Here is an 8,075-nt window from a genome sequence, read left to right as displayed (position 1 = left end):
CTAAAAAAAAATCTAAGAACTGCCTTGATTCTGATGCAAAAAATTACAAATTTTGTCAATATTCTTCGTACAGGCTTTGCTATGCTTCGTAGTTGTTTAACCCCATAGGGAAAATCACATCCAAGTATCCATTTTACTGGTGCCACGTGAAAAGTACACTGGGAATGAGAATGGGCGCCAAAACTTCCTATAGATAAATGGATGAACATTAGTAAGCCTTGATTGCTTTTGGCGCCTTCCTACTCTGGGTGATTCGAATGAAAAAAAAATGGAAATTGGGTGCCATGACTTTTATTTGATACGAATAAAAACTAAAAATAAATTTTCAAATTCCACAAAAACATTTTCGAAATTATCTCCCCGTTGTGTTATTCTTCGCGTGAAGACGAACACAACAAAAAACATCGCATGCAAATCGGATAATCCACTGAAGAGTTTTGCGTGTTCGCACATTTCTGTATGGTCTGTCTCTCTCCCTGTTTTATATATTATAGATAAATTTTGAATTTCACAAAATTTTGGTTTTGAAAATCAAATTTTAACACTCAAAAACCTTACCTCGTCTTTAGATTGGGTTTTCTTCATGTAGTGTAACTAAATAAGTTTAGAATTTAAAACCAACCAACTTTAAAACTCATTCATCAAACCACTAATTTAACACATCATCAAGCAAGGAGCCATGTGACAGGAGTTTGATAAATACTACGATAACTCCAAGAAACATCATTTTTGGCGCCTATGTTTCAATAACTGTTTTTGCAATATTTTGGCGCCTACAATTCGAATCATTTGCCAGATTTTGTCTATCGGTTCTTGTTTTTGTGAAATGACAAGTAAAAATTTTGAAATAGATTGATTTTGAGGAGGAAAATCGATCATAAAAACTGGAGAGCCAACAAACCTACATAAAAACCAAAACTGATTTTGAATCTATTCATTATCCTGCATTCAATCAAAGATTCAGATTTTGCTAAGATATTAAACATACATACATACATATAAATTTTTAATTAATTTAAGACTTGAAGACTACAAAACGATTGGACTTATAGAAATATTATAGATCCAATTTGGGTTAAAATTTCTAAAAAATTTCGTCAAAGTTGATGCATTTTGCAAAATTGGAAAAAAAATAGATATAAGGAAAACTTGTCCAACTTTTTTCTCAGAATCATTAAAGTAAAATCTTGAACTCTCAAAACTTTGTAATTCTATACTTTTTTGTAAAAAAAAAATGCACAAATGTATAAAATGATTTTTTAAGCATTTTCCAAAATTACTTCGGAAACAAAAGCTGCTAGAAAAAATAGCTTTTTTGGAAACAGCGCTCCCAATTTAGTCAAAATAAGTTCTTAAGTTTTTGGCACCTCGGAAAAGTTTAAATTTTGCTGCCTTGTGTAATTAACAGAATGAGCAAATGAATCTTAAACGTACTATCCATTACTTCATAACTATGTTATCACTTCGATTATACAAAAAAATGGTGTATGCCTCATTTTTTTTAATGATTTGTGTTCTTTTAAATGCTTAATTCCACATTTTAAAGGGTTTTGAGGGATTCTACAATACAACAACTTAACATTTTTCCAAGGTGCAAATAATATATGAGCTTATTTCGATTAATTGGGGTGCCCTGAATCTAAATATTGAATTAGTTTTTTTTCATGTTTTTTTAAATAACGTTTGGAAATAAGTACAAATCATTCAAGAAATTTCAGCGTTTTTTTACAAAACTGTTTAACATTACAAAATCTTCACAAACAAAGGATTTTCCGAACACGGTAAGTAATTTTGACTTCTAAGGTAAAAGTAATAGAAGTTTTCTTATTGTTTACTTTTTCCCTTTCTGTAAAACATGAATTTTGACGATTTTACAAAATTGAATCAGTTGGATTTATGGAATACATTATAACATAAGTCAAATCGTATTGCCGTTTTCAAAAATATTTTCAAATGAATTAAACTATTTTGTAATGACGGGAAAGTTCTTAAAGAATGAAGTTAGAATTTAACTTTTCTTGATCACTGTACTCTGAAATTAGAATAAGGTTGCCAGATTGCCCGGTTTTATCCGGGTTTGCCCGTATATTTAATACTAAATTTAAGAACAGTCCGGCCCAGCCCGGTTGCCCGGATTTAATTGAAAAATACCGGGATTTTGCCAGGATTTATTCACTTTGTTTGGCAAATTAAACAACAAAAAAAAACAACAAAACCTCCAAAACGATTTTTTTTTGAGTAAGTCTTATAAAAATAATCATGAAAGGTTTTTTGGAAGCCAAAAATATGGTTCAAAATCTAACGATTAGTTTCGATAAAAAAAATCTTTTTTTTTCTTGATTTTTGTAGAGGAATTTCTAAGTTTTGATAAAACTTGCCCAGATATTGCCCGGATTTATGGTCGTCAATTTGAAATCGAATGCCCGGATTTTGCCAGCTTTTTATATAAAAATTGCCCGGTTTGTCCGGTCCGGATACGTGCTGAAAAAAATCTGGCAACATTATATTAGAATAAATAAGCTAAACATATTCTTCGATTAAAAGAGTAATAAAAGAATCATAAACAAATTAAGAATAAGTTTTTGTTTTCAAGTAGGTATTTTGTTTCAGCATTTTTCAATGATTAAATTCACTGAAATTCGATTCATTTTTTAAATTTATAACGCTATATCAACAAAACTAGTGATGGTAGGGAAAATCCAACAAAATATTCGAGTTCAGAATTCATTATTTTTCGTATTCTGTCAATAAAAAATAAGCCCAAAAAATGCTGTGTCCTGGAAATAACAGTTGAATTTCGTAGGGGAAAGGTTTCCAAATGGGCCTATCGGGTTAAATGACCCTACAACTGTTTGATGAACTGACTGACTAGACAGCTTATCTGACCAATGCCTATTTTGAGGGTGATACGCGTAGAACATAAGGCATGAAAGAATTATATGAATTTACCAACTCAAAAAAATTTAAAAAATCATACAAGGTTTTGATACACTTTGATGTAATATTTCGACTTTTAAAAATTATACGTAAAGAAGCTTAAAACAAAAACTAGGATGGTTTTTGTTTCTTACTCAAATGAACTTAAGGAATTAAACATATTTCAGCTTTTGTGGAGGTTTAATAATGATTATATAGTTGAATAATAGAGTGTTTTTGTATGCCCCCATCATGTTTGTAAAATGCCTCCATCCTTAAATAACAGGTTAAATAGAATAAATAAATGATTTTTATCATTGAACCTACAAATCTAAGCTCTGAATAACATCTTAAGAGAGAAATGAAGATCTTACAACAGATTTGATAAAGTTTTTCTCATGGACGAACTGCCTCCATAGTATGGCAACCCTAACTTTTGTTTTATTCCATAAAATTATAATATACATAGGTTTTTATAAAACTTCAGCTTTGTCATACGGAAATTATTACTTTCTAGCAGTTTCAATGAAATTATACGGAAATATTGCCCAAAAAACAGAAATTTTGTTCAAAACATAAATAGGCGCATTTAGCCCGCACGGTTTGAGGTTCGGCATTTTAGACAACATTTATAATAAAATCATTTTCTTGGAAACAGAAGAAAATTTTAACATAAAAATTACTCCAATGTATAGAAAACAGATGCCTGCACACGTGTATATAGTTTTTGTAAACATATTCAATGTGATATTTGATTAAATCAGTGTTCTGCTTAATAGGCGCATATAGCCCGCTCCTCCCCTATTTAAAAATTTTAAATGGTAAGACGTTTAAAATGAAATTTTTTTATTCTCAAATAGTCCTACTATTTGGATCATTGATTTTTTTTTTAAATAAGTATGTCTATGTTCTTCAAATCTAAATTTTTGTGTTCAAAAGCATAATCCAATTTTTCAATTGACAAAATATTCAGAGCTTGAAATTTAAAACTAAGAAATTTGCGCTTGAAAATTTATAAACGTTTCACTTAATTTGGTGTTATGCTACGGCCGGATGTTGTTCATTATAATTTTTTGACTTTTTCGGCCTTTGAAGTATAACAAACAACTTGGTTTTGAAATATTTCAAAAAGAAAGTGTTTAATATAGTTCAAAGACCGAAAAAACCAAAAATATTAAATGTTTCACTTAATTTTATTGCATTAATCTTTTGAAATCGAACATGATTTTGAATAATAACTTTTGGAAAGTTCGAAAAATGTTTCAAAGTAGGAACGTCAAAGTTTAATTTAAATGGGCTGTGTTATCTTTATGAGTATTTGATTTGAGCAATCAATATTTACAACGCAACTCAAATTTTAATTTTTATCAGTTTTTTATGGATATCTACAAGAATGTTATCCTTTATTGTTTTTCTCTGACTTTGATCACTTGAATTAAAATTAAAATATTTTCGTCTTTTAAAATGTTTAAAATAAATTCTTTAATTTGATAGATGGATGTTGTTTTTTTAAATAGAGATGTATTCACATATTTTTTTTTCCAAGATCATTTTTTACCGCGGAATTTCATGATCAACCTTTCTATTACAATGATAGAAATAAATCAATCAAAATGATCAAAAATGAATTATGACCTACATATTCTCATATTGCATAACAAATCTTAATCGTGGTTAATAACTGATTTAATCTGAAATTTATTTAAGAACTCGGATTCAACTTCTTTTTAAATCTAATTTTGTATTTTATGTATTTTATTTCTGTCTACTGATTCTTATGTCCGAAGCTTTTAATTATGGTTTTATTTGAAGTTTTGATTCGTATTCTTTTGCTGGTGCTAAGGAAGTATTTGTAAAGCAGACTGCTTAAAATTTATTCATTTTATTATCCATTGTGCGTTTTTGGTATTGTCATTATTCGTAGATAATTTTTTTCCCTTATGAACAGGTCCTTCGCAAGGGCCTACCCGAACCCAACAGCAAGAGCTGAATTACTAAAATTTTACATGATCTAAATTTGAAAAATAGACGTGACTGATATTTCACTTACCTTAAACATTTCTTTTTCTTAATATCTACATTTAATTTGATAAAAAATGTTTTTTTCGTTGGACAGTATAAAAGTGAAAAATAATATACTTGTTTATTTGAATTTTTCCCGAGATTCCCGAGTCAGATTTCCCGATTTCCGGGAACGCAAAACTGGCCGGTAAATGTCTAGTCATAGGGGAAAACTGTACAAGACGCACCAGCGGGGTAAGATGACCCATGTCATTCTTTCTCAAATATTTACTAACCTACGGCTCCGAATGATGTTTTTCTTCATTTTTATTGTAGCAAACAAGCTTTTTCATCATTCAATAGATGAAAAGTTTACAAAATCTACTTTAGTTCTCAGAAACAGAGGAATTAATGGAATCAGCGTGAAACTTGTAATTTTTCATAAGTAACATATAAGGTTTTATGGTAAAACAGCCAGCGCAATCTGACCAAACTACAGCTTATCGTTTTACCACTCATGTGCACTTTCGGAAGACTATAAATATTTAGTTGTATTTTATAAACTTCCTACAAAAATTAATCAAAAATCAATCATTTGAAAATTGGGGCAGAATGCCCACAAGACCACGTGTTTTACGCATAAATTTTGAATGCTGTTAACTTTTGAGAAAACCCGAATATCAAAACAAAATGCCATTCTTTTTATTTGCTGACTCCCAAATTACGATAACAATTCATAATTATTACAAATTACATCCTTGTTCAAGGTAAAACGGTGCACCAATATTCGATTCGAAAAAATTATCGGCCGCCATGTTTGCCGCGATATCACTATATCAATCGAAAAAATTGAATTTCGTTGCCTACTTGAAGGCGTTTTATTTATAAGGATATTAAAAAGTGTATTTTGAAAAGCGAAATTTTCGATGAGTTTAGCAATACTAAATGATTTTTAGCCAAAGAATGGTAGTTTACAAACATACGATGAACATGTAATTAAACATTTGGTGTTTCAATAATTACATTCCGTATAATCATTGTTCTATTTCTTACCACCCTTCCTGTTTGGTGCGTTCTGTCCACTAATTTTGGCATTCTACCCCGCGGTTCGTTTTCTAGCTGTTTTAGTTTTTTTTACAAAATTATAGTCAAAATCGAGTTTTTATCATATTTTTTCTTTTTGATAATACGTAAATTTCATCCATGAATCGTCGTCAACTTTCAATTTGATTCTTAAATGATTGGTATCGCTATAAATAGCAATTATGCTTAGCTGGTGCGTTTTGTACAGTTTTACCCTACTTAAGGTTGGCCAAATTTTTCAGGACACGCAAATCAGGACATTTTTGTCTGAAATCCAGGCATTTGATTGCAAAATTTTCAACCCAAAAGCTGGGTAATATCCGGGCAAATTTGATTGAAACCTAGGTATTTATAATTCAACAAGAAAAAACAAAATCTCTAGCAGAATTGAATCTTTTATAATGCTTTTGGAAAACCTTTCATGATTATGTTGCTAAAAAAAATCGTTTTTGGACGCAAAAATCAAAAATTTAAATTATTCTATCAGAGTTCTTTGTTAGACTTTAGAAATAAAGCCGATAAATTCGGACTTTTTCTAACAAAAATCCGGCCACTGGACCGGACCGAGCCTTTCCCAAATTTTGTATCAAATATCTGGGCAAGTCTGTGTGGCTCAGCATAATTTATGCTTCAGCCACCTCGCTAGAATTAGTTATTTCCCTCTGTCTACCTCCTACGCTTGGGTTAAAATCCTTATCGAAGTCTTAACCCAAGCGTTGGAAATTTCCATCACGTTTGTTTGGTTTTGTGCATAGGTAGTGCATCTATGCAAAAAAGGGACGAAACCAAGAACAACGATGGAAATTTCCATAGCGTCGGGTACGCAGGTAGATTAGACATGACTGACCTTTGGTATAAATAAAGTGGAACGAGGGTTCCAGGGGGGAGTCTTAGTTCAGACATAGAAGTTGTTTAACCTTCCATCCGAAAAGTTCTACATCTGGGTAAAACCTGCAATCTCGCAAGCTTAGTCAGTAATGTCAAACTTCCCGATGTTTCTGGATCATCCTGACTTTTTTCATTTCCGTCAGATATTTTTGAAGCTTCCTCCATGTTTTTGAAATTTATTAAAGACAATTCCAAACTTTTTTATTTGAACATGAATTGTTGTACAAAGCAATAAAAATTTAAAATATAATGGTATAATGAAAAGTTAACCTTCCTTTGAAGTTAGGGTCTATATGACTCGAACTGTACTTTCTCGAAGCGATATCTCAGAAACGGTTAAAGCTAGATACATGAAGTTCTCAGACTTTTCCCAAAATGAGGAGCTCTACAATTTCTCGTTTTAAGACTTTCTTGAATAGGGTTAGCAGAGTCACTCAGCAAAAAAAACAATAAATCGGTTAGGGTCATATAGACCCGGATTATTGTTTTGGTTATAAAATGAAAATTACTCAACCGATTTTCATAAATATTACCAATTTGAAATTGTCCAAATGTCTGCTATTATTTTCTTCCAAAAAAATTTAGTTTTGATTTTTATGGTCTTTAACTAGTAAAGTTTTTACTGAATATACTGTTTAAGTTGTTGAGAAAGAGTTCTGAATGTTTCATTAAAACTCCAATAAAGCATAAACTAAGAAGTTCGTTCAAAGGTTTTTTATTTCATGTTTCATAAGGCACGCAGTGCTTGATTTTGAAACCATAGTGAAATTATGTGACAGTTTTCGATCAAGATATCAAAACAGGACACGCTCACTTTGCACATATTTTAATTTGAATTCCCATTTTAACACATTTTGGTAAGTCATGTGTGTTGTATTGAGCTAAATAAAAAGATCTACAAAAATGTTTGAAACACTTCAAATCTCTGGAAGTGGAATGAATATCTATAAAATATAAGTATTGTGTGAAAAGACCCAACTGGTTGGAGAAAAAACTGGTTGCTTGACACCATCATTAATTCAAGATGGCGGCTTTCGTTTTTCTTTTAAAAACTTAAAATGACCGAAAATCTCATGAAACAGCCACATATGGGTATTGGGTCACTATCTACCAATATTGTAATGGTTACATGTGATTTTAAGTATTTTACAGCATTTTAAATTCCAACGGAAGCCGCCATTTTGGAT

Source organism: Uranotaenia lowii, chromosome 3 (assembly GCF_029784155.1).
Source record: "Uranotaenia lowii strain MFRU-FL chromosome 3, ASM2978415v1, whole genome shotgun sequence".
Classification (NCBI taxonomy): domain Eukaryota; kingdom Metazoa; phylum Arthropoda; class Insecta; order Diptera; family Culicidae; genus Uranotaenia; species Uranotaenia lowii.
Note: the sequence above shows the minus strand (reverse complement) of the source record.